This window comes from Procambarus clarkii, chromosome 35 (assembly GCF_040958095.1).
Source record: "Procambarus clarkii isolate CNS0578487 chromosome 35, FALCON_Pclarkii_2.0, whole genome shotgun sequence".
Classification (NCBI taxonomy): domain Eukaryota; kingdom Metazoa; phylum Arthropoda; class Malacostraca; order Decapoda; family Cambaridae; genus Procambarus; species Procambarus clarkii.
Window position 1 is genome coordinate 37,315,121 of NC_091184.1, and position 27,822 is coordinate 37,342,942.

At 43.2% G+C, this 27,822-nt stretch overlaps 1 long non-coding RNA gene across 1 annotated transcript; it reads left to right on the top strand.

Annotated features, from left to right (window-relative positions):
- Window positions 1–2,690: 2,690 nt before the first annotated feature.
- Window positions 2,691–25,061, top strand: LOC138371456 (uncharacterized). Its single transcript, XR_011230489.1, has 5 exons — window positions 2,691–2,975; window positions 3,591–3,668; window positions 8,271–8,432; window positions 9,683–9,781; window positions 24,963–25,061. It is a non-coding gene; the product is annotated as an uncharacterized lncRNA (long non-coding RNA).
- The last annotated feature ends 2,761 nt before the right edge of the window (window positions 25,062–27,822 follow it).

Here is a 27,822-nt window from a genome sequence, read left to right on the forward strand (position 1 = left end):
CTTGCAACATCCTTCCTCTCGTCTCTGTCGTGCTTTAACTTTTACCCCTCCTGCGGTTCCTGTTCCTCTTCACCACCTCCCTCTTTCTGTCCGGTTATCTCGCCTGCAGGATTCTCTTTCCGTTCGTATTTCTGATGTTTCTCCTCGTGTTGTTCCTTCTTTGCCCCCGTGGAGGGTCCCTCTTCCGCGGTTTTGTACATCCTTGACTCGTATCACTAAAGCTTTTACCCCTCCTACAGTTCTAAAACGCCTTTTCCTCGAGCACTTTTCTTCTCACTCCCGCTCCGTTTCTGTCTTCACCGATGGGTCTAAGTCAGCGGACGGTGTTGGCTACTCTGTTGTTTTTCCTGATCGCACTTATATGTGTCGCTTGCCTCCGGAGACTAGCATCTTTACAGCGGAACTTTATGCTATTCTCTATGCTCTTCGTCTCCTGCTTTCTCGTTGTCAGTCTTCCTTTGTGGTTGTTGTTGACTCTCGTAGTGCCCTCATGGCTCTCGGGTGCTTTAATCCAGTTCATCCGGTAGTTGTCGAGATCCAGCATTGGCTGTTTCTCGTTCACAGTAAATTTAAGTCGGTTGAGTTTTGTTGGGTTCCCAGCCATATTGGCGTGTCTTTAAATGAGCGTGCGGATGCTGCCGCTAAGGAAGCTGTCCGCTCTTGTCCCATCTCTCGTAAAGGCATTCCGTATTCCGACTTTTACCCGGTTATCCATTCCTCAGTCCTTACCCGTTGGCAGGCTTCTTGGTTGTCTGTTACTGGTAACAAGCTACGTACTCTTAAATGTTGTGTTTCCTCGTGGCCGTCCTCCTTCCACCGTAACCGGCGGTGGGAAACAGCTCTAGCGAGGTTGCGTATTGGCCATACTCGCTTAACCCATGGTCACTTGATGGAGCGCCGCCCTGCTCCTTATTGTCCTAGTTGCATTGTCCCTCTTACGGTCGTGCATGTCCTTCTTGAATGTCCTGACTTCCAGGACGAGCGTGTGTCTTGCTTTCCGACCGCCCCTCGCGGTCACCTGTCCCTCGATAGAATTCTTGGTGACTCGGATACTTTTGATATCGTTCGCCTTATGCGTTTTTGTTCTCGTATTGGCATCCTTGGTGATATTTAGCGCCCTCTGATTATTTTGCGTATTTGATGGTGCTACATAGCCTTCCCGGTTTGGTGCCTTCTTTTGATAATTACTTTACTTTCCAAAAGGGTCGCCCATGTTGGAATCGGTGAACGCCCTAGTAATATTGTTGAAAACATCTTAATAACTTATTAAACCAAAGGTCTTTTTATGTCAGAAGAACGGCACAAACTAGATCTATATATGAAAACTCTTTCAGGACAAAATTTAAAGTAAAACTAAAGATATTTGTAGTTGTATAAAAGTTGCATTTTTCATCGGTCGTAGAGCTGGAAATCCGCAATATTCATCTCAGAACAATGCTTATTTCACGCAGAATCGTTAATAAACGTAAGATTTTTATACGTCTCAAGAAAGATAGAAACATAATCTTCATTTTAAATGCCTTACCATGGGCATATTTGTATTTAAAGCGAAGATACGTGTATTTTTCTAATCGGCGAGCTCCGATCCCGCACAGATCGAGCAACGGAGTAACTCTCTCTCAGAACAATGCTTATTTCACGTAAATTCGTTAATAAACGCAAACGTTTTATATGTCTTATGAAAGATAGAAATATAAGCTTTATTTTAACTACTTTACCATAGAAATATATAAAGTTCTAATGAAGATACATGTGTTTTAATAATCGCCGAGTTCCGACCCCGCACAAACTGATCGACAGAGCAACTCTCTCTCAGAACAATGCTTATTTCACGTAAATTCGTTAATAAACACATATGTTTTATATGTCTCAAGAAAGATAGAAATATAAGCTTCATTTTAAATACTTTACCATAGACATATATAAAGCTCAAGTGAAGATACATACGTTTTTATAGTGTCCTTCAGTAGCTTGTCGGTCATGGTGTTCCGAACCTTAATGGAATCTGACCCATATATCAATCAGGTCAACCCATGTGTTGCGTTTCCAAAAGGGTCGCCCATGTTAGAATCGGTGAACGCCCTAGTAATATTGTTGAAAACATCTTAATAACTTATTAAACCAAAGGTCTTTTTATGTCAGAAGAACGGCAGAAACTGGATCTATATATGAAAACTCTTTCAGGACAAAATTTAAAGTAAAACTAAAGATATTTGTAGTTGTATAAAAGTTGCATTTTTCATCGGTCGTAGAGCCGGAAATCCGCAATATTCATCTCAGAACAATGCTTATTTCACGCAGAATCGTTAATAAACGTAAGATTTTTATACGTCTCAAGAAAGATAGAAACATAATCTTACTTTAATCTAGTTTTACATAATCTAGTTTTACTTTAAATTTTGTCCTGAAAGAGTTTTCATATATAGATCCAGTTTCTGCCGTTCTTCTGACATAAAAAGACCTTTGGTTTAATAAGTTATTAAGATGTTTTCAACAATATTACTAGGGCGTTCACCGATTCCAACATGGGCGACCCTTTTGGAAACGCATGGAAACGCAACACTTGGGTTGACCCGATTGACAGACTGGTTATATTCCAACATATATATTACATATAATACATATAATACATATAATACATATAATAATACATATAACATACATATAATAATATATATTACATATCCAACATATATTCCAACAGGGTCTGAGACATTTACACTGGCGGGCGGCGTTCTTGCCAACTATATGGCTGTTAAGTTGAAAATTGTAACTGTTAAGAGCATTCTATTGTGGTTTTAATATTGAACAATTATACATATACGAAACAGACAAATCTGGTGTCCGAAATAGTAAAAATATTAGTGTAAGGGGGATATTGGGTGTGCCTCGTATCCCCTACAACAACAAGAAGTTCGAGAGCGATGAGGCCGCCACCTACTAATAATAAAATAATAATAAATATGTTTATTCAGGTAAGGTACATACTTACATACAAGTGATGTTACATTAATGGATTGATATATAGATAGAGCTAGTACATACAATGCCTAAAGCCACTATTACGCAATGCGTTTCGGGCAAGAAAAACATTAATATCTAGAACTTAATACTAATTGAGCATATATAATAAAAAGTGTTGAGAACAAATACAAATACAGATAATAAAAAAAAGGGGGAACATGACTGAAAAAGCAGCACAAATACAATAGGTTGACAGTGTTGATTAAACAAAAAAAAAAAAAAAAATAACAGACGGGTTGACAATAGAGGAGTGAGGTAGGTTACAGGGAATTTATTAGGTAGTGTTTAGTTTTTATCTTAAACTGGTTGAGAGAGGTACAGTCTTTAACATGGTTGGGAAGGTCATTCCACATTCTGGGTCCCTTGATTTGTAGAGCATTTCTAGTTTGATTAAGTCGTACTCTAGGAATATCAAAACTGTATTTATTTCTGGTGTGGTGCTCATGGGTTCTGTTACAACCTTCAATGAAGCTTTTGAGGTCAGGATTGGCATTACAGTTCAGCGTTTTATATATGTATAATACACAAGAGAGAATGTGCAGTGACTTAATGTCTAACATATTCAGAGATTTGAGTAAGACTAGCTTCAGGATGTCGTCGAATCTAAATCAACAATATACTACCGCCGCTACTTTCTTGGAAACGTAAGTACCTGCCGCTTTACTTCTCTCACCCTGCCTAGCCTGGCCTGGCCTGACCTGGCCTGGCCTGACCTGGCCTGGCCTGACCTGGCCTAGCCTTACCTAGCCTAGTCTGACCTGGCCTAGTCTGACCTGACCTGGCCTAGCCTTACCCAACACTAATCACCACACGTGACAGCCCAAACGAATCGCAAATAAGTACACGTAACAAGTCATATGCCCGGACACTCTTTCACCTTGGGGACTGAGTGGTAACTATTGTATAGAAGAGCCGGCTCCCTGAGAGTGGTAAGAGGGCGTGATAAGAGGCTAACGTGTGGTCTTGAAGGAAGTCGATAAAGCAGACAATTTTCAAAAGGAAGGGCAGCATAACGAGCAGACAGGAATGGACAGACAGTCGGTTATCCCATAATGTGTAATACGCCCTGCACAGCATGGGTGGAGTGGGGGGGGGGGGTTGTAGCAGGGCACAGTATGGTGATGGTGCGGGTGAAGTACACACCCACTGAATTCCTGCCATCAATAATTGTTTTCATAACCATTAGAACAATGGCATCCCTCCAAATCAAATCATATATCAGACGTCACCCTATCCCCACTGGATTTTGAAGAAGCCATAAACAGTATGCCTATGCACTCTGCACCAGGCCCAGATTCTTGGAACTCCATATTCATAAAGAACTGTAAAAAACCACTATCGCAGGCCCTCCACATTCTGTGGAGACAAAGCCTAGATACTGGCGTTATTCCTGATATACTAAAAACAGCAGAGATAGCACCACTTCATAAAGACGGAAATAAGGCAGAGGCAAAGAATTACAGACCGATAGCGCTAACATCGCACATCATAAAAATTTTTGAGAGAGTGCTAAGAAGTAAAATCACAAAATACATGGAATCACAGCAACTCCATAACCCCGGACAACATGGTTTCAGAACAGGGCGCTCTTGCCTGTCGCAGTTGCTGGACCACTATGATATGGCATTAGATGCTATGGAAGACAAACATAACGCGGATGTAATTTACACAGATTTCGCAAAAGCTTTTGATAAATGTGACCATGGTGTTATTGCACATAAAATGCGTTCAAAAGGAATTACCGGAAAAATAGGCAGATGGATCTACAATTTCCTGACCAACAGAACCCAATGTATAATAGTCAACAAAATAAAATCCAGCCCATCAACCGTGAAGAGCTCAGTCCCCCAGGGTACTGTGCTTGCTCCAGTACTTTTTCTCATCCTCATTTCGGACATAGACAAGAACACAACCTATAGCACTGTATCATCCTTTGCAGATGACACTAGGATCTTCATGAGAGTAGGCAACATAGAGGACACAGCGAACCTCCAGTCAGATGTAGATCAGGTCTTTCTATGGGCTACAGAAAATAATATGGTGTTTAACGAAGATAAGTTCCAGCTCATGCGCTATGGAAAAAATGAAAATATAAAAACGGAAACCACGTACAAAACTCAGGCAAATCATAACATAGAACGAAAAGGCAATGTAAAGGATCTGGGTGTACTCATGTCGGAAGACCTTACCTTTAAAGAACACAATAAAGTAGCCGTCACAACTGCAAGAAAAATGACAGGTTGGATAACAAGAACTTTTCACACTAGAGATGCTATACCGATGATGATACTTTTCAAAACGCTTGTGCTCTCTAGAGTGGAGTACTGCTGCACAATGACAGCACCTTTCAAAGCTGGAGAAATTACTGACCTGGAGAGCGTGCAGAGATCCTTTACTGCTAGAATCCACTCAGTAAAACATCTAAACTATTGGGACCGACTAAAGAGCCTAAAACTGTACTCCCTTGAGCGCAGGCGGGAGAGGTACATAATAATTTACACGTGGAAAATATTAGAGGGGCTGGTCCCAAACCTGCACACAGAAATAACATCACATGAGACCAGAAGACATGGCAGGATGTGCAGAATACCCCCGTTGAAAAACAGAGGTGTAACTGGTACTCTGAGAGAGAACTCTATCAACATCAGAGGTCCGAGACTGTTCAACACGCTTCCACTACACATAAGGGGCATAACTGGCCGACCCCTCACAGTGTTCAAGAGAGAACTGGATAAGCACCTCCAAAGGATACCTGATCAACCAGGCTGTGACTCGTACGTCAGGCTGCGAGCAGCCGCGCCCAACAGCCTGGTTGATCAGTCCGGCAACCAGGAGGCCTGGTCGACGACCGGGCCGCGGGGACGCTAAGCCCCGGAAACACCTCAAGGTAACCTCAAGGTAAGGTAACCTCCAGCCACCATCCTTCCACTGACCCCCTCCTCTGGTCCTCCACCTCAGACAATAACCCCCCACACCCCCTCTCCCTTCCAGACATCAGCATGTCAAAATCAGTACCATAATGTGTTTAAACTATTTAAACTAAGTCATTGTGTATCTCAAAGTATCTTAATTCATTTGAAAGTGTACATGTGCATTCGTTCATATACTCCCCTAATTGTGCTTGCTGGGGTTGAGCTCTGGCTCTTTAGTTCCACCTCTCAACCGTCAATCAACAGGTGTACAGGTTTCTGAGCCTATTGGGCTCTATCATATCTACACTTGAACCTGTGTATGAAGTCAGCCTCCACCACATCACTTACTAATGCATTCCATTAGATATAATCATATATGATTACACATAATCATAATCATTCCATACACATAATCATATATGTGTACGTCAACGTATACATACATGCGTATATATACCTCATATTAAAATACTGATAAACGAATGACCATGAACAAATTAATTTATAATTGTAGCATTATATATAATTTTAATAGACTAATTACGTGTTTATACATTTGAACGGTCCAGACAGGTGGCCAGCCTTGGACATATACACTTCTGGTAGGCACAATGACCTCATGTTAGACCCTTGATAGATTATGTGAGAGAGAGAGAGAGCTGGGGCAGGGAGGTGCGTGCCCCAGGGAGATAATCCATGCCCATGCCCCGCCTCGAGGTCAGTTCTCGAGTCACACCAAGAATAACAATCGAGCAAGTTGTCCTGACCAGGATGTGGCATATTAGGGAGGGTTGAGGAATAGGAAGCCTGTCTGATAGGGCTCTTGGCAAGCAGCTCTCCCTCAGTCTACCTATCTATATGGAAGAAATGTATCTAGGCCCTCCTCCCCCCTGCCTATTCTCTCTCCCCCACCTTTCTTCCTTCATTTCCTCCCTCCTTCCCTCCCCCTCACTGGTGAGAGAGTAGGAGTGTGAGAGTTGTTAGAGAACTCGTAGTTCTCACGCTCGTGAAATTGTCTGCGACCCTGGAGGAGTAGAGCGGAGGGGGGTGTGAAAGTAGGTGACGATGGAGGAGTAGAGGGGAGCATTATATGCAGTGAACGTAGGTGTCTATGGAAGAGTACATCATAGAGGAGGGTGAAAGGAAGGTGACGATGGAGGAGGAGAAGGGAGGGGGTGTGAAGGTAGGTGATGATGGAGCAGTAGAGGGGAGGAGGGGGCAAAGGTAGGTGTCTATGGAAGAGTACATCATAGAGGGAGGTGAAGGTAGGTGGCGATGGAGTAGAGCAAAAGGGGTGGGGGTTGAAAGTAATCCTGAGTTTAATTTTTTAGTTATATATAGTGACACCTCGGCTTACGAATGAATATTTATGAACTTTTCGGGTTACGAGCCTAATTTCTTCGAAAAATTTGAATCGGGTTACAAACTTTGCCTCGGGAAAGGAGTTTGTTGATATACGCATGGGCTGACCTAGTGCGTGGTGGCATGGTGATCGCGCCTCAGTTTACCAGTGTCTCCTGCCTAGTAAGTATCGCGCCTGAATTCTTTGTAAAGCATTACATTTGTTTTGGGATTTTTGGCTATTTGAACATAAAATTTGTTATGATATATCTTGCCATGAGTCCCAAGAAAGCCAGTGGTAAGGTTCAAGCCAAGAAAACACATGTGAGAATGACCATAGAGGAAAAACAAGAGAGCATTCATAAACATCAAAATGGTGCACAGGTTGTTGAACTAGCTAGGCAGTACAACAAATCTATGTCAACAATATGCACTGTACTTGCTAAGAAAAAGGACATTATGAGCATTAAAGTGGCAAAAGGCATATCAACAATCCCGAAACAAAGAACACAAACACTTGAGGATGTTAAAAAGTTTTTATTAATTTGGATACACAACAAGGAGTTAGCAGGTGATAGCATTTCAGAGGCCATTATTTATGAGAAACCAAGGCATTTGCATGAAGACCTTTTAAATAAAACCCCTGGAACGAGGGGGGGGGGGGAAAGATGAATCAAGTTTGAAAATGTGAAAAGTTTGTGTGACAATAGAGCCTCGTGGAAAACTTTTGCTGTGGTCATTACCTGGTGGAATGCACCCAGGATGGAGTATTAGGGCTATACATCTTTTAAATCATAAAAGTAATAAACATTTCCCATCAACCTTTCAAACAATATTAACCTATTTTCATGTATTTCCCCCATGTGCATTTTAACAAAGTTGCTAAATTGCCTTTATCATTCTGTAAAATTTCAATTACAGTACTGTATGTATAATTTTGTTAGTATAAATGGACTGAATATTCTGAAATTGCTATTAATTTTACAATTTCAGATTCAAAGGTGGTCTGGACACCCAATTTGGTCAGACAGGTGAAGAGCATTTAGGATAGTTCGAAGAGATGAAGATGGTCACAATTGTGTTCGAAGAGGCAAACGCCCCCCCTTTGCTCCTGACATTATGTTCAACCATTGACCTCTGCACACCTAACACAAGGTAGGTTGAAAACTCCTCCTTCATGTCATTGGTACATTAGCCAGAAACTCAGGGCTCATGTAGGAATATCCCTAAAAAAAAAAAAGTGGCCCCAACAATGCATCCTCCAAGTCTGGAGGATGAGCAGGAGCATTGTCGAGAAGCAGGACCTTGAGTGTCAAACTTTTCTCTTGCAGATATTTTTTGATGGCAGGGTAAACCACTCCACATCACAGTTTTTCTGCACCTTATATATTTTTTAAAACTCTTGGATTTTCGGAATGATACACGAGCAAGGGTTTAATTTTCAAATCGCCACACAGCACAAGAGTTAGCCTATCCTGACACAAGTTAGCCCAAGTTAGCTTGTGTCCGGGCAGTGACGTCTCCTCTTGGGTAATGTATGTCCTCTTCGGCAATTTTTTCCAGAATAGCCATGTCTCCTCACAATTAAACACTTGTTGTGGAATATATCCATCAATACAGTATCTACAAAATCTTTAAAATCACGAACAAATCTTTCAGCCCCTACTTTGTCTGAGCTGGCACCCTCACCATGCCTCACAACACTATGAATACCACGTCTTTTTTCAAAATTTCTCAACCATCCCCTACTCACCTTAAACTCTTTCGTATCTGCAAAACTCGTTCTAGGGGTTTTCTTTATAAGATCTTGCATGAAGATTTCATTGTTGACCAAACCACACACTGGAAATTGAATAGACGACGACATTTCGATCCGTCCTGGACCATTATAAAGTCGATTGTGATGAGATGAGGGAAGCAAGAGCATTAAGTAGGCAAGAGAGAGAGGTAAGGAGATGGCAAGTATGTACGTATGTACAGTACATGAATAAAACATGTACATACTTATACATAACGTGTGTAAATAGTGTAATAAACACAATAACAGTATTTTGGGAGGAGGAATGTTGGCGAGTAATGTGTTGGAGGAGGGAGGGAGGACTGGCAGGGTGTGACAGCTCACTCATGTATTTTGGGCTCACCATACCAACATAGTGGATCGTTATGGTGAATACATACGTAGATGGGTATATACAATGTGTGTATATAGTGTAATAACAGCAAAAACACTGTTTGATTGTAGAATATGTCGCATATATGAGGCCCATAATTTTGAGCATAGCGATGTTCTATACTTTGAATTATATAAATTCCACAAATTACACACTTTTAAATAATATTACAGCAAAAAAAAAGAAGAAATGAATGAGAAACTTCAAAATAATTACGCAACATTTTATTCGCAGCAACTGCCGTCGCACGGGGTGGCGGGGCCGACAAACCCCCATCGCTCCAACGCTCAGCGCCCATAATTTGCTCAACTTCCCAGCTCCATCGCAGCTAAAGTAAGTCACATACAATATTTTTTGTTTAGTTTCCCCGTGATCAGACTCTGCATTTTAACAATATAAGAAGAGAAAAAAATATTTTGGAAAGAATTTATTTCTTGTGCACCAGGGTGTTATTTGGAGACAGAGCAGTTCAGTGGTTAACTACTAAATTTTTTTTTCTCCCACACACGCACCCCCCTAGGAAGCAGCCTGTAACAGCTAACTCCCAGATACCTATTTACTGTTAGGTAACAGGGGTCATCCCCTTTTGTACAAAGAATCTGCTAAAGCTTTTAGGGCTAATCTTTGACACTCGTTTGTCTTTGTCGCCCCATATTTTTTACGTCCGAGTTGAATGCTCTAAGGCCCTTAACTAACTTTAGGTCATGTCCCATACTTCTTGGGGAGCTAATCGACACTGCTCCTCTCTTTACATTTCTCTCTCGTTCTGTCTAAACTCGATTATGGCCCTGTTTACTCGTCTGCTTCTCCTTCTACCCTTCACCATCTGGACACACTGCATCATACTGGGTTACGGCTCAGCTCTGGTACCTTTCCTTCGACACCTACCCTAAGCCTGTATGTTGAAACTGGCGTCCTGTTTCTACAGGATCGCCATGATCGTTACTGTCTTCTCCACCTTGCACGGTCCTTACAGCACCCTCACTCTTGCTTATGTCATGCCTTGACCTTTACCCATCCTGTGGTTCCTGTTCCCCTTCACCACCTATCTCTTTCTGTACGGTTGTCTCTCTTACAAAATGCTCTTTCAGTTTGTGTTAGCAATATTTCCCCTCGTGTCATTCCGTCTTTGCCCCTATGGAGGGGTCCCCGTTCCTAAATTCTGTAAGCCTTGACCCACATGACTAAAACTTTTACCCCTCCTACAGTTCTAAATCACCTTTTCCTTGAACACTTTTCTTCACACTTCCACTCTATTTCCGTCTTCACCAATGGGTCTTAAGTCTGCAGACGGTGTAGGCTACTCTGTTGTTTTTCCTGACTGCACCTTTGTGTCTCCTGCCTCCGGAGACTAGCATCTTCATGGCAGAACTTTATGCTATTCTCTATGCTCTTCATCAGCTCTTTTCTCGCTGTCAATCCTCCTCTGTGTTTGTAGTTGATTCTCGTAGTGCCCTCATGGCTCTAGAATCCTTTAATCCAGTCCATCCTTTGGTAGTTGAAATTCAACATTGGCTGTTTCTTATCTCCAGTAGATTTAAGACAGTGGAATTTCGCTGGATTCCCACCCATATTGGCGCGTTCTTAAATGAGCGTGCGGACACTGCCGCTAAGGAAGCTATCCGCACCTGTCCCATCTCCCGTAAAGGTATTCCTTATTATGACTTTTACCCAGTTATTCATTTCCCCATTCTTGCCCGTTGTCAGGGTTGTTGGTCTTCTGTTACTGGTAACAAACTGCGTGCTCTTAAGAGTAGTGTGTTCCCGTGGCCTTCCTCCTACCACCGTAACCGGTGGTGGGAAACGGCTCTGGCGAGGTTGTATATCGGTCATACACGTTTAACTCACGGGCACTTAATGGAGCGCTGCCCTGCTTCTTATTGTCCAAACCGTTGTCTCTACGTGTCCTGACTTCCAGGACTTACGTGTCTTGCTTCCCGACCATCCCTCACTGTCAATTGTCCCTCGATAAAATTCTTGGTAAATTCAATACCTTTGATATTGTTCGCCGTATGCGTTTTTGTTCTTGTATTGGCGACGTTAGTGATATTTAGCGCACTATGATTATCCCACACATTTGATGGTTTGATAATTACTGTACTGTACAGTACTTTGGTTTGGAATGTATCAAATAAAGTTGTTTCATGTATTCAAATGTGTGAGAAAATCCACTGGGGCTGTGAGATGAAGCGAACCTGTAACAAAGGCATTGCCAGTTGCATACTCTACCACCACTGATGGTAAAAGTCTTACAAGTGGATATCTTGTGTGACGGGTTATGGTATCACAGCTATACTGAACCAAGATGGTATGGCTCTCCCTCACATAAATGAAAGAAATGCTGCTATTGGCCTTGCAGTGTGTAAGTTGCAGGTGGAAACAAATGAAAATTATCAAATAAATAATTAAACAATTTACTGAAATAGTAATGAACAAAAATAACACATGACAACACTTGACTATCATGTAATGCAAAGGTGAACAAGTTAGTATGACCTTAAATGCAAAAAATAAACTATAAGCAATGAATAAAAGTATGAAGATATACTGGTGTTCTGAAGACAGCTACCATACCACCATGGCATCAGTCACACGACGTTGGCTGGAAGCGGACGACGGGTTAGAGACACGAAGGTGATCCTAGAGCACTAAGGGAGAGATTGCCTCTCCAGGGAGGCAGCGCTCTTTATATAGTCCGGCGGTGATGACTCATCCAGTGTCAACACGAGGTGGACATCTGGTCAACTAGCAAACTGCTCGTTGTGGCTGGCGGTGCCTTTGTGTTGAGCTGTACCGCTGTCAGTTGAAGGCGGCTAACTGCTTGTTTGTGGGGACAAACTGCCAGTTAGCAGTGGCGCCCGGCTTGCCTCTGAGTCGTACCAGGCCGTGCCAGGCCCTGGGGGGTATGGAGAGGTGGCAGGACTGATGACTCTTCTGGGCTGGTGTAGATGTATACTTTCAGTGCAGAGGCATTGAAGGTGAAGGGAAAAGGCAGTTCCACTGCTATGCAGGGGATTCACGTGACACTTGTGAAGCCACAGAAAGTCTGGAGGCCCTACTGAAGCCAGTCCAAGTATTAAATAAAACCCCTGAAGTACGCCGGTGAAGGGTAAAGTGAAGGGTGAAGCAAGACCGTATGCCCCAACTTCAGGCACACACAGAAAATCACGTTTTGGTCCCGCCTCTCAACTGTGTATTTGAAGTTGGGGCGTATGGTGTTGAACTGCTTCAGCCTTCACCCGAGTGCTTGTAGGTCTTACGTAAGACGTTGACTCAAGGAGGGGCCTCAAAACTTGCTGTGATTTATGGGGAAATCCGGTTGTAAGACTTTTACAAAGTCAGTAATATACTGTGGTAGAGTATGCAGCTGCCAGTGCCTTGGGCAAGGGTTTAAGTCGCCTCACAGCTCCAGTGAATTTTCTGCTCGGTGTATATCAGGTTGTGATTTTGTGTGTGTACCGTATTGTTATGATCGCCGTCTGATAAGTCCTTTCTGGCCTCAAGAGTCATTTTTACCCACCTAGAAAGATTGCAGATGGCCAAAGCAGTTATTTAAGTTAAGAAGGGACAAGTCTTAAACAGAATTTAGGCATTGTGTTGTGGGGGCCCTCTCAACCTCGTGGCCCCAACCCAGGGAACCAGGGGGTATTCTCTTGCACCTTCGGTCTGTGTCAGGTTCGGTTAAAGGCAGTGTGTCCTGTGGAGGCAGGAATGTACTAGATGATCCTTAAGTGACTTTCCTCGTCTCCAGGCCAGCATTGGAGGTGTTTGGGCAAACCTAGGCCAAGAAGGGTGGTCCCCATAGGTGTTTCTCAGCCAGTTCCAGATGTCAGTCAGGGCATTATGGAGAGGGCTTGCTAGGCCGTTAAAATACAGCGATGGGAGGATCCATCTCGACTGAGGGTCTGGAGTGGGGGCCTGTATGAGGAGCTCTGACCTCGTCTTCAGGTCTAGTTTGTTTTTAGCCGTTGCTATTACTCGTTCTGGGTATCCTCTGGCTGAGAACATGTCCCAGAGGTCTAGAAGTTGAGTAGCAAGTGTGTCTTCAAGGCTGTTTATCCTCTTCAAACGTAGACCTAAGGAGTAGGGTAGGGAGTTCTTCAAGGAGGAGGGGTGACTGGAGTCGTATCGTAGATACGTGTGCAGGTTCGTGGGCTTGTAGTAGGCCTTCGTGTGAAGGAGCCTGTCCTCACTGCCAATGAACACTGTCGTATCCAGGAAGTTTATCTCTGTTTTACTCTGCTCCAAGGTGAACTTCAGATTTTCGTGGGCTGTATTTGTCCAGGCGTAGAAAGACTGGAGGAGTGTGTCTTGTCCAGTCATTATACCGAAAATATCATCAATATAACGGAAGTACACGTCTGGTTTATCTGGGCGAAGTGCTCTCTGGTGCTCAAAGGCCTCGTGAACAAAGATTTCCGCTATAGCCACACTACTTGATGCTCCAATTGCCGTTCCCTTTACTTGTCTGTACGCTGCTGAATCGAAGGATAGAATTGTATCCCTCATGACATGCAGAATCGCTTCCTCCAGGAGAGCCCTTGATGGGGGCCTCCAAACTCCTGCATCTCTGAGGGGCTGGCATATGAGGTGTTTATGGTCGTCGAAGTACGTCGAGACCAATCTCGCTGCCTCCCGTTGGGGGATGCTTGGGTAGAGGGAGACTATGTCAAGGGAGAACAGGGTCGTGTTCGACCCTGTGTTGGACGGGTCCTCTGCTTGCATTCAAATCCCTCAGTTTCAGCAAAAGATCAGTTGTGTCTTTCAGACGTTCATCTAAAAGAGAGAGAAGGGGGTTTAGTAATGCTGTGCAGATCAAGTCAATTGGGCGAGTTGGTGCTTTGCAACCGCTAAGGACTGGTCTGCCCTGCCATGTACCTGTAAGAGGGTGTAAATCTTTATGAATCTTAGGAAGGAGGTATAGGTTCGGAAGCTCTGCTTTAAAGGCAAGGTAATAGTCTCTTGCTGCTGAGCTAAGTATACCTCCTGTTGAGTTTGCTTGTTTATTGTTAAAGAATTTCAGGACCAGATTTCTACTCCTTGTCCTGGCGTTCTCCAGGGCTGTGTGGCCTTGCTGTATTTTTTGGTAAGTCGTCTCGTCTGAGAGGTGCCTTACCATTTCCTTTGTGTAGTTCATTTTTCTCCAGACTACTACAGTACCGCCTTTATCCGCGGGTTTAATTATAATGTCTGGGCGAGCCTTAAGGGCGCGTAGCGCCTCCCTGTGTGTGTATTTGAAAGGTTACCACGGGTTCTCTGCTTTACCTGTGTTTTAAGGCTTTCCAGGGTTGCCTGGATTTGTGGGTGAAGTCCATTTAAATTGTAAGTGGTGTTTCCTTGAACTGAGGCAGGATTCAGGTATTTCATTGAAAGCAATCTCTCGGGTTGTTGTTTCCTTTCTTGGTGGGGTTGTGGCCCTGACCTGAGTTTGCTCCATGCCTTGTTAATCTGTGTCTCTAGGTGTGAGAGGGTTTCCTCTACTGCCTGTACTCGTTTGGGTTCTGTAGGGGCCCAATCACAAAGGACAGGCCCCTACTCAAGAGGTCCCTCTCTATGGTGCTCAGAGGGACCTCGGATACCACCGATTTTTTTAGGGATTTTGCCCGTTTGATATTGGCCCATTTGAGGTCTCGTTTTGCCCTCCTCCATAGTTCCACCCGGTGCCGTTTCCGGCGCCCTGTGTGGACACTCTGTTCCTGCTCCTGCCCCTCCCAGGTTTGCCCCTCCCAGGTCTGCCCCTGTGGGGGGGTCTGGGCGGACCTTGAAAATTCTGGTTAGAGTATGGCCTGGGTTGTTGGGCATAGGGTTGAAAGTAGGGGTTGTGGGCATAGGGTAGGAACCCTGCTGGGGGTTGAGCATAAGGCCAGGGTGGAGGCTGCTGGGGGGCCTGGGCTGCCACCTCAGTTTGTGCTTGGGGTTGAGCTACCTGAGTCTGGGATTGAGATGTCGTTCTGTCAGGGTGTGTAGACTGCTGCCCCGGGTTTTTAGGTGGGGCTAAAGACTGTACCTGGGTTTGTTGGCTTGTACCAATCTCGTCGTCAGGGAGCGGCCGTAAGACTGAGCGGGGTGTAGCTAGTTGTTGCCCCTGGGTCTGGGCCTGTGGTCTTAGGATGTTCATTACCTTCTGCCGTAGTTCCTTCCAGGTCCCTTCGGATGGCATTGTCTGAAAGTTTTAATATTTTGTTGTGGACTGACCTGACCGTACAGTAAGTTCCCCTGAGTAAGTCGCTGGAGGTGGAGAGTGTTTCGGATGGGTTTTTCGTCTGTAACCCTCCCATAAAGTTGCGCCTATTCTCAGCGGGGGCCAGGCTCCATCCATTAGTCCTTCTGTGATTGTCTCTAGCTTTGTGTTCTCTCTTGCCAAGGAGGCTTTCAGCAGCAAGGTGTAGATCCCCATCAGGTTCCTTGCGTGTGCTGTGTTCAGCTCCGTGATAAACTTATCTAGGGCTGGAAAGAGAGGGAGATCTGTGGAAAAGAAAGGAACTGTGGTTTTAAGACCCAGATATTCTGGTACTGTACCCTGAATAGAAGCACGCTGTATGTGTTTAAGCTTATCTTTAAGGTACTCAATAGTTGAGAAGACTGGTTTCATCAGATCCGCCAGTTCGAGTTCCTCCGGGCCCAGAACTATGCCGTCGTACTTACTCTCGTCTGAAAAAACCTGATCGATGAGGGCCGTTGTTTTATTTTCGTTATACAGTCCTGTTTCGGGGACTGCAAAGGGCAGGGACTTCAGGGCCGTTCCCCCTGAACCTGTCCACACTCTCTTCTCTCTCCAGATCCCTGGTAGGGAGCCTGGTTCCGGCGCAGGTTTATGGAGGTCACGGCTTCTGAGGTTTGCCAATAGCGAGGTGTCCCAGTCATCTCTGCTGCTGGAGCTGAAGGCATCGAGGAGGCCTGTCTCTGTGGTCGCATCGTCCTGGGTTGTTCTGGCACGTTGTGGCTGTGGGTCTAAGAGAACAGAATTAGGATCATGGTTGAGTACAGGGGATTTTTGGGCGGGGGGTATTGGACTCTCAGAGGAGCTTCGTTCTGGTGTAGTAGAAGCACTCCTGTGGGAGGGGTGTTTCTTTGACCCGTTCTTTTTGGGTGGAGTTTTTTCACAGGGGGAGGATGGTTTGGACTTCTTCCCTTGGCCGCTGCGGGTGCTATCTGCCGTCATTTTATGTTTTCTGTGTGAACAAGAATATAAGTTGGAATTTGTTTGAAACCCCCCAGACATATAGTATCACAAATCACATGTATGGAGAAAAAAACACTTTGTATCTCAGGTCCTCCCGTTTGAATGGCTTTTTTTGTTTTTAAGAAATTCTGGGTGGAAGATTTGTGCAAGAAAATAGCGTCTACCGGGGTTACCCGGGAGCTTGTATGATGTCTACTCTAATATAACTTAGAGGGGGGGGGGGGTTCTTTTACATTAACCCGGTATTGTATCTCAGGTGGATAGGCTTGCCCTCTGTTTTTCAAGATCGTAGGCTGCCCTTCCAGAGGAGATAGCAAGACTTCGGGGACAATTAATTGTTTCGTGGGGCTGGTAAAGCCCACTACTCATCAGTCCGAATGTCTGCTGAGGTTGTGTTAAGGCCAACGGTAGAGGTTTATTATATAGTGCAGAGGAAGGCTACAGGTGAGGGGTTTCCTCGAGAAATAACCACTAGCATGTGGGGTTCCTAATACATGGAGAGCTAGAAGCGTAAGGTTACAGTTAAAACAAGCATAAGGTTACAGTTAAAACAAGCATAATAAGTTCAATTTCTAGACTACGGGCTGTCTAGTGTTTTTAGTCTACTGCTTCGAGTTAGTGGATCGGCGTAGGATCTCGGTGCTTTGGTTGTTTTCTTGCATTTCAGGTTGTGTTTGTTGCCGCCATTTTCAATGATGAGGCGCTATTTTGTTGGTCTGGTATTCCTGTTTGGTCTGTTCCTAGAAGCTGGTCCTCTGGGAGAGCTAATCCATATGCCTCTCATTAATTTCATGTTAAGGGTCGTTAAATTGAGAGGTGAATGATGCCTGTTCCTAGAAGCTGACCCTCTGGGAGAGCTAATCCGTGTGCTTCTCATTAATTCTTCGTTTAAGGGTCGTTAAAGTGAAAGGTGGATGTTATTCCACTCTTTTGTCACGTAGTTTAGAGAGATAACAAACTTTTGACTAGGACTGTTTAGGTGTTGTGAGAAGGGGTATGGTCCCAGGTCGAAGCCCGTAGGGGTGATCCGTCATTTGGGAAGATCCTCATTACTGAGAGGGCCATTTTCGACTCTAGGCATTGTGTTGTGGGGGCCCTCTCAACCTCGTGGCCCTTACCCAGGGAACCAGGGGGTATTCTCTTGCACCTTCGGTCTGTGTTAGGTTCGGTTAAAGGCAGTGTATCCTGTGGAGGCAGGAATGTACTAGATGATCCTTAAGTGACTTTCCTCGTCTCCAGGCCAGCATTGGAGGTGTTTGGGCAAACCTAGGCCAAGAAGGGTGGTCCCCATAGGTGTTTCTCAGCCAGTTCCAGATGTCAGTCAGGGCATTATGGAGAGGGTTTGCTAGGCCGTTAAAATACAGCGATGGAAGGATCCATCTCGACTGAGGGTCTGGAGTGGGGGCCTGTATGAGGAGCTCTGACCTCGTCTTCAGGTCTAGTTTGTTTTTAGCCGTTGCTATTACTCGTTCTGGGTATCCTCTGGCTGAGAACATGTCCCAGAGGTCTAGAAGTTGAGTAGCAAGTGTGTCTTCAAGGCTGTTTATCCTCTTCAAACGTAGACCTAAGGAGTAGGGTAGGGAGTTCTTCAAGGAGGCTGGAGTCGTATCGTAGATACGTGTGCAGGTTCGTGGGCTTGTAGTAGGCCTTCGTGTGAAGGAGCCTGTCCTCACTGCCAATGAACACTGTCGTATCCAGGAAGTTTATCTCTGTTTTACTCTGCTCCAAGGTGAACTTCAGATTTTTGTGGGCTGTATTTGTCCAGGCATAGAAAGACTGGAGGAGTGTGCCTTGTCCAGTCATTATACCGAAAATATCATCAATATAACGGAAGTACACGTCTGGTTTATCTGGGCGGAGTGAAGAGGATAAACAGCCTTGAAGACACACTTGCTACTCAACTTCTAGACCTCTGGGACATGTTCTCAGACAAAGGATACCCAGAACGAGTAATAGCAACGGCTAAAAACAAACTAGACCTGAAGACGAGGTCAGAGCTCCTCATACAGGCCCCCACTCCAGAGCCTCAGTCGAGATGGATCCTCCCATCGCTGTATTTTAACGGCCTAGCAAGCCCTCTTTATAATGCTCTGACTGACATCTGGAACTGGCTGAGAAACACCTATGGGGACCACCCTTCTTGGCCTAGGTTTGCCCAAACACTTCCAATGCTGGCCTGGAGACGAGGAAAGTCACTTAAGGGTCATCTAGTACATTCCTGCCTCCACAGGATACACTGCCTTTAACCGAACCTGACACAGACCGAAGGTGCAAGAGAATACCCCCTGGTTCCCTGGGTTGGGGCCACGAGGTTGAGAGGGCCCCCACAACACAATGTTTCCCGACCATCCCTCACTGTCAATTGTCCCTCGATAAAATTCTTAGTAAATTCAATACCTTTGATATTGTTCGCCGTATGCGTTTTTGTTCTTGTATTGGCGACGTTAATGATATTTAGCGCACTATGATTATCCCACACATTTGATGGTTTGATAATTACTGTACTGTACAGTACTTTGGTTTGGAATGTATCAAATAAAGTTGTTTCATGCATTCAAATGTGTGAGAAAATCCACTGGGGCTGTGAGATGAAGCGAACCTGTAACAAAGGCATTGCCAGTTGCATACTCTACCACCACTGATGGTAAAAGTCTTACAACTGGATATCTTGTGTGACGGGTTATGGTATCACAGCTATACTGAACCAAGATGGTATGGCTCTCCGTCACATAAATGAAAGAAATGCTGCTATTGGCCTTGCAGTGTGTAAGTTGCAGGTGGAAACAAATGAAAATTATCAAATAAATAATTAAACAATTTACTGAAATAGTAATGAACAAAAATAACACATGACAATACTTGACTATCATGTAATGCAAAGGTGAACAAGTTAGTATGACCTTAAATGCAAAAAATAAACTATAAGCAATGAATAAAAGTATGAAGATATACTGGTGTTCTGAAGACAGCTACCATACCACCATGGCATCAGTCACACGACGTTGGCTGGAAGCGGACGACGGGTTAGAGACACGAAGGTGATCCTAGAGCACTAAGGGAGAGATTGCCTCTCCAGGGAGGCAGCGCTCTTTATATAGTCCGGCGGTGATGACTCATCCAGTGTCAACACGAGGTGGACATCTGGTCAACTAGCAAACTGCTCGTTGTGGCTGGCGGTGCCTTTGTGTTGAGCTGTACCGCTGTCAGTTGAAGGCGGCTAACTGCTTGTTTGTGGGGACAAACTGCCAGTTAGCAGTGGCGCCCGGCTTGCCTCTGAGTCGTACCAGGCCGTGCCAGGCCCTGGGGGGTATGGAGAGGTGGCAGGACTGATGACTCTTCTGGGCTGGTGTAGATGTATACTTCCAGTGCAGAGGCATTGAAGGTGAAGGGAAAAGGCAGTTCCACTGCTATGCAGGTGATTCACGTGACACTTGTGAAGCCACAGAAAGTCTGGAGGCCCTACTGAAGCCAGTCCAAGTATTAAATAAAACCCCTGAAGTACGCCGGTGTAGGGTAAAGTGAAGGGTGAAGCAAGACCGTATGCCCCAACTTCAGGCACACACAGAAAATCACGTTTTGGTCCCACCTCTCAACTGTGTATTTGAAGTTGGGGCGTATGGTGTTGAACTGCTTCAGCCTTCACCCGAGTGCTTTTAGGCCTTACGTAAGACGTTGACTCAAGGAGGGGCCTCAAAACTTGCTGTGATTTATGGGGAAATCTGGTTGTAAGACTTTTACAAAGTCAGTAATATACTGTGGTAGAGTATGCAGCTGCCAGTGCCTTGGGCAAGGGTTTACGTCGCCTCACAGCTCCAGTGGATTTTCTGCTCGGTGTATATCAGGTTGTGATTTTGTGTGTGTACCGTATTGTTATGATCGCCGTCTGATAAGTCCTTTCTGGCCTCAAGAGTCATTTTTACCCACCTAGAAAGATTGCAGATGGCCAAAGCAGTTATTTAAGTTAAGAAGGGACAAGTCTTAAACAGAATTTTGCATAATATTTGACTGTAAAGGGGTAAATTGAGGTAGATTGAAAAACAAAATGGTGAACCGGGCAGGCGGTACTCACAATTAGGCGAGTACACTCGGGAACTTTTAAAGTGCAACCAAACATGCTTTAGGCTCTCACAAGAGGTGAGTGGTGGTGGCTCAGGTGCTCAGCCAATCAGAGGACCTAAGGAGGGAGGGCAGGAGTGAGAAGGGGGGGTGGTATGTGGAAGTTTGGTGACAGTTGTGTGTAGTTTGTTCATCTTCATTGTAAGTTTCACGGCTTGGTGTGCATTTCCCTAGTAAATTTAATTAGGGAAAAATTCAGGTGTTTGATTTTTTAAATCAACTTTTTAAATGTTGAGTTGTTAAAGCCTCAAAGTGCATGGAGTTGGTTTGGGAGCGTGCTCGCGTGAGGTAGCAAAGGTGATGTAAAGTTGTGGTGTGTACATGCTTGGGACATCCTCTCTCGGGATGGCTGGTGTTAGACCTGCGTGTTTGTCGGTTGTTGAAAAGCCGTCATCCTTTGCTGTTGTGGTATTGATTTTACATTGTTCATCTTGTAATTAATACTGTAGTGCGATATCTAGGGCTACCATTTGTAGGTTTAAAATGTCTAATACAAACAGTTGTCCAATGAGTTTTAATAGGAAATATCATCCACCAAGCACCATTGTACAATTATATTAATTAATAGTATATGGATTGTGCAGAACTGCTTAGAATGATCTTTAACACTTGGCTATATTGGTCATGTCAAATACCTGCACGGTGAATGCTCAAAGACCCTTTCTTTATTCAGTGTTGTCACATACCTCATGGGGGTATGGATAGGCAAACACTCATTCGGTTAAACTTGCCTTGTAGTACTTTCAGAGCTCAGTAATTTGGAATCTGGTTAGCACTTTCCAAATAAATTGACCTTTAAAGTGAATTCCTATTTAGGTTTAAAACATTATACCGAATGAGAAACTCGGATTATATAGCCGAACACCAGAAATGTTGTTATTCAATTTGGTTGCCTAAAGCACATTCAAGGACTACACATTACATGGCATTCCAGGATTCCTCTATACCTTGCCTTATGCTGTAAACATTGCCACAATCCTGTGTTTTATTGATTTAAATGGCCACAGGGAGGCATACAACACTGCAGATTATGATGTCATTAGTTATCCACTGTGCTGACAAGTGGGCTGACTGATGTTCGTTGACACCTGTATCGTGCTTCAATTTAATCGCCAGGAGATCACCCTCTCACTAGAGTCGTCTGTAGGAAGTACAGTATAGTATCTCAAATTACCTTGGATCATAAATAGCATAAGACTTGGGGGTAGGAGAGGGTTGCAGTGTTTGTCATGGCTCTGAGTTGTTCCTGGTATTAGGCAATTTAGTTCTGGAATCATTTTTGTTGGCCAATGTTAAACTTTTTTGAAAGTAGATGTTTTTCTGAAAGGGAGGGGGGGGGGACCTCTATGCTTGGATACAGTTATCTAAGTGAATACTTAAATTTATACAGTAGAATAACTACCTTCTTTTCCTTAGTCAAAAAGGTTGCTTGTTTATTTCTAGGGACTTGTATTTTCTTTTATTTTTAACTGCAGCAACTTTCAGTGAATGATAGATTCTTACTGAAAGGACCTTTACTTCATTGTTGTTGCTGTATCGTCATCTCATTGTGTACAGGGATTCCGCGAAGCTTTTGGGGTTAGTCTTTGACACTCGTTTGTCTCGGTCAGCCCATATCTCTTGCCTCCGAGTTGAATGCTCTAAGGCCCTTAACCTCCTTAAGGTTTTGTCCCATACTTCTATAGGCGCACGCTCCTCTATTTGCACTCCTGTCTCGTCCTGTCTAAACTCGATTATGGTTGCCCTGCATACTCTTCTGCTTCTCCTTCTACTCTTCGCCGTCTTGATGCTGTGCACCATACTGGGTTGCGTCTCGGCTCTGGTGCCTTTCGTTCGACTCCCGCCCTTAGTTTGTATGTTGACACTGGCTTTCTCTCTCTTCAGGACTGCCGTGATCGCTACCGTCTTCGCTATCTTGCGCGGTCCTTCCAACATCCTTCCTCTCGCCTCTGTAGTGCATTGACTTTTCCTCCCCCTGTGGTTCCTGTTCCTCTTCATTGTCTCCCACTTTCTGTCCAGTTATCTCGCTTACAGGATTCTCTTTCTGTTCATATTTCTAATGTTTCTCCTCGTATTGTTCCTTCATTACCTCCGTGGAGAGTCCCCCTTCCCAAGTTTTGTACGTCCTTGACTTGTATTACTAAAGCCTTTACCCCTTCTACAATTCTGAAAAGCCTCGTCCTTGAGCACTTTTCTTCGCACTCCCACTCTATTTCCATCTTCCCTGATGGGTCTAAGTCTGTGGATGGTGTGGGCTACTCTGTTGTTTTTCCTGACCGTACTTACATGTGTCGCCTCCCTTCGGAGGCTAGCATCTTTACAGCGGAACTTTATGCTATTCTCTATGCTCTTTGTCTCCTGCTTTCTCGTTGTCAGTCCTCCTTTGTAGTTGTTGTTGACTCTCGTAGTGCCCTCATGGCTCTCGGGTCCTTTAATCCGGTTCATCCAGTAGTTGTCGAGATCCAGCATTGGCTGTTTCTTGTTCACAGTAAATTTAAGTCGGTTGAGTTTTGTTGGGTTCCCAGCCATATTGGTGTGTCTTTAAATGAGCGTGCGGATGCCGCCGCCAAGGAAGCTGTCCGCTCTTGTCCCATCTCTCGTAAAGGCGTTCCGTATTCCGACTTTTACCCGGTTATCCATTCCTCAGTCCTTACTTGTTGGCAGGCTTCTTGGTTGTCTGTTACTGGTAACAAGCTACGTACTCTTAAATGTTGTGTTTCCTCGTGGCCGTCCTCCTTCCACCGTAACCGGCGGTGGGAAACAGCTCTGGCGAGATTGCGTATTGGCCATACTCGCTTAACCCATGGTCACTTGATGGAGCGCCGCCCTGCTCCTTATTGTCCTAGTTACATTGTCCCTCTTACGGTCGTGCATGTTCTTCTTGAATGTCCTGACTTCCAGGACGAGCGTGTGTCTTGTTTTCCGACCGCCCCTCGCGGTCACCTGTCCCTCAATAGAATTCTTGGTGACTCGGATAGTTTTGATATTGTTCGCCTTGTGCATTTTTGTTCTCGTATTGGCATTCTTGGTGGTATTTAGCGCCCTCTGATTATTTTGCATTTTGATGGTGCTACATGGCCGTGCCTTCTTTTGGGAATTACCTTACCTTCATTGTTGTTTCATTTTAATGTGGTAGTTGTGATATGGATTGTTCTGGCTCACGTGCAAGGTCTTAGATTTTTTTCTGTTTTATATTAAGAAATTGCCAGTCTTGTTACTATTTGTAGAGTTAGAGATCTGCATTAAGGCCTCAATATTATATTCTTTATAACATGTTATCAGCAATTTTTGTGGTTGGTAATATTTAGATTAATGTCAGTGATGTATATGACAAGGGTTAAGACCCCTTGTGGTATGACAGCATTTTTCCGTCATTTCTTTAACAAATGAAAGGGTCCTCGTAACCATTCTTTTGTCCTTTCTACCATGTACCTGTTTGTTGGTTCTTGGTCTTTCATTTGGTACTTTGGCTATTAAAACAATGGCCTTTGGTAATGTTGCAATTACCATTTCTAAAAAAATGAGCAGGTTCATTAGGCAGAGTTTGGTTTTAGCAAACAAAGTTTTACAAAAAAAATTCCATTCCTTCAGGACCTTGCAGATGTTAGGTCAAACTAATTGACAGTAATCTGTTTTGCCCTTTCAAACAATGATGGTTTTAATCTAGGTGAAATATTTCAGAATATCTGAAGAGTTTGGCAGACAAATCATTTAAGAGCTTTAAATTTAATCAAAGTTACCAAAGACAGTGAAAACCATGTTGTATAGATGCTTCAGTGTCACTTTGTTAGATTTACAAAACATTAGAAATGATCTTTTGTACAAATTATGATTAAATTAACTAAACTTAGGTGTTTCATAGCATTAAATTTACTTTCAAATATGAAAACTAAAATATTGACTAAAGTTTCTTCCACTTTAATATTTCACACTAATTTGCAATATTTGTTAGTTTATGTAAATTGAAAAGGTAGTCCACTTTTACATCTTTTCAATGCATTATGCATGCACCTATGTAACAAGTTACAAATAGGTGTAAATTTTACCAAGTATTTATTTTCAAAGTAAAAAAATTTCAGATGTTTAAACATTGCATCAATAGTAGTAAACAATAGTTTCAGGATAAGGTATATAAAGTAGTTTCATTAAAATTGTTTTATTAAATAAGTTTTACATATAATATTTATAATACATCCATTTTTATTACTGTTTCAGGTTGTGGGACAGATGCTCCTAGATGAACAGAAGATCCAAAAGGCCAAGACAACTCCAGAGACAATCACCTGTAAAAGAAAAATAAACATTAAACAGGGACACTACTTTTATTATCACCAATGCCTAATAAGAAGCCCACAAAATCCTAACATCCTATCTTTTAAGATAGGCTCAGCAAGGCCTATCCCTTACTCTGGTTTCAGTGCAGAGCTTGTTCCCTGAATGGGTGCATTACATCCACCACTTTAGTGCCATCAACACATTGTACATATGCTTTATGAGAGCACTGTACAATGCATGCCAGGCACTAAAGTTTTAGATGCATCCACCCATTCAGCAAACAAGCCCTGTGAGAATTAACAATGTAACCATTGTTAAGGGTCCCTAAACCTATGCAAATCTAGTCCACCTATTAGATGGGTAGTAGAGCAAAGCTCTGAAAAAGCCAAGCCAGGGATATCTGCAGGACTGCCTGGTCCCCTTTTATGAAATGGGGTAGGATCAGTACAAACTGCATCACCCTGCAGGTTGTAACAGTAGGACATGGTTACACACCTATAAATGGACTAGATAAGAGAATTAAGATTAGGTCATTGATATAGCTAAAACATCAAATTCAAACTCACCCACATTTGTAGATTTCCTTTTGCAGAGTAAAGGAGCCTCACTCCATGCATCATTATCACTTTCACCTGAAAAATATTTCAACAAATTAATTTCAGATTTAAAGCCAATCTTGCTTTACTTTTGAAATTAGCATTCAGATGGAAAAAATTTCTTTAAGGAATATACCTTTCCTACATATTCTAGTAGCAGTAGTAAAGATCTACTTTAGCAATATAAATATATGGCATCAATTTGCCAAGTTTCAATAAATGTCATTTGAGAAACTATCCACAACTGCACTTCAATGGCAATTTACATTTATCTTTAGCCAATGCTATATTGTTTAAGTTATTACTATTTTTTTACTTTTATGCAAATCTATTCAGATTAACCTTTACTACAACTCACCTGATTCTGTTCACCAACTGACAGAGGGACTTCTGGACTCTCCAAACCACATTCTGGAAAAATATATAAATTTAAAACCAAGCTAAAGTAAACATTGAATATTTATTTTACTTTCAAGGGAAACATTACCATCACTTAAAACAAAACTTTTCCTGCCATTAACTTTGACTCATGATTACCCTTAGCAGTGTTACACATTTATAGATTAAAGCTTATTTAACAAACATTTAATGTTAACTAAAGATTTATATTTCATTAAAATTTTATTTATGAAACACCCTCAACTATGCTGTTTAAGATCTAATGCCCCACATTACAATTTACACAATTTCAACATACCATTCTATTCAATACATTCCTGAAAGGACTAAACTTGCAGATATGGTACCCACTAGCCTAGACTTCCATACCCTAATATTTAATAGGTTTTTAGCAATTAACTTTTACCCTCTAATTCCAATGTACACAACACTACTTACTGTAGATCTGCAAGTATTTTCCTGCAGCTCTTTGTTGCCAGGACCTTCCACAACCTGTCAAGTGAACAGTAAATATTACTAAAAAGTTATTTGCATAGCAATGTTATTTTGTTCATACCTGTACCACCAGTTTAACAGTTGCCATTTTAAATGGCACACTAAGTATCTTTGTCCCATCTGTTAATTACAAACAAAGATAGTCATTTCAAGTCAACACTTACGCCCCCTTCAAAAGTTAGGCTTGTCTACAGCATTACGTTTTTAATTAACTATGTAAGGGGGACATTCTGAATAGCAAGTGCCAATAGGCACTGCCACTGGCTTATGGCAAAAGATTCTGTAGCAATAGAACTATAAGCCACACTTTCTCCCCCCCCCCCTTCCTCCCAACTGTTCAGTGTCAAAAGGGAGGGGAGGGGAGGGGGGAGGGGGTGTCCATTTACTGTACCACTTACATTTTAGTGTGGGTTTCATCCACTATTCTGACGTTAGCTGGAACATTTGTGCCAGCTGCTGGTTTGAAAGAGGCATACCATGTGCCAATTCAGGAAGCTTTCTACGTTCCTCACTGCATGTCAGCTCAGGACCTCACTACCATGTTGGGAGGCAGTTGAAGACTAACCAATCAACATCCCAGGCTGGAGAGCAGTGCCAGCTCGCGGAGAATTTACCACCTGCAAAAAATTTAATACTCTTAACAATCTACACCATCTATCTCATCTTTACCTAGCCCCCAAACCTTACATTTGTCAGCATTAAACTGCATCTGGTAGTCTTAACCATTTCAAAACTACATAGGGCATTGGTATTTTTTGTTTGCCAATTCTGCAACTATTGCAGTCTAAACCATAATCTTGCGAATAACCGAGGTCCAAGGAGATCTTTTAGGCACTACTTACAACACTTCTCCCAACTTAACCTCATTTATACTAATTTCCTTTGGTATAGCCATGACCTAATCAACTTCAGTCAGCATTCCCAATGATCCGAGCCCCTATCAATTTTGCGCCACTATCAAAATCTGCTAAAGTCAAGGTACACAAAATCACAAACCTTATCACTATTTCCTCAACTATGCAACCTAATCCATGAACATTTAGTAATAAAACTACGCGATTCATGTATCTAGTCATGTTTCTCAAAAAGAGTAGAGAAATGGCACTTGCAATGTTAGATTCAGTAACTTTCCTCACAATAGACTAAGCTAATTGGTCACTAACTTAAGCGTTAAAGTTAACTCAAACTTTTCCTTTAAAACTTGCTATATTAGGAACTTTCCACGACCGGCCTTTACCAGACAATTACATAGGGGTAAAAACGGTATATTAAATGCAGTAAAACTACGGTAAATTCAATATGATAAACTT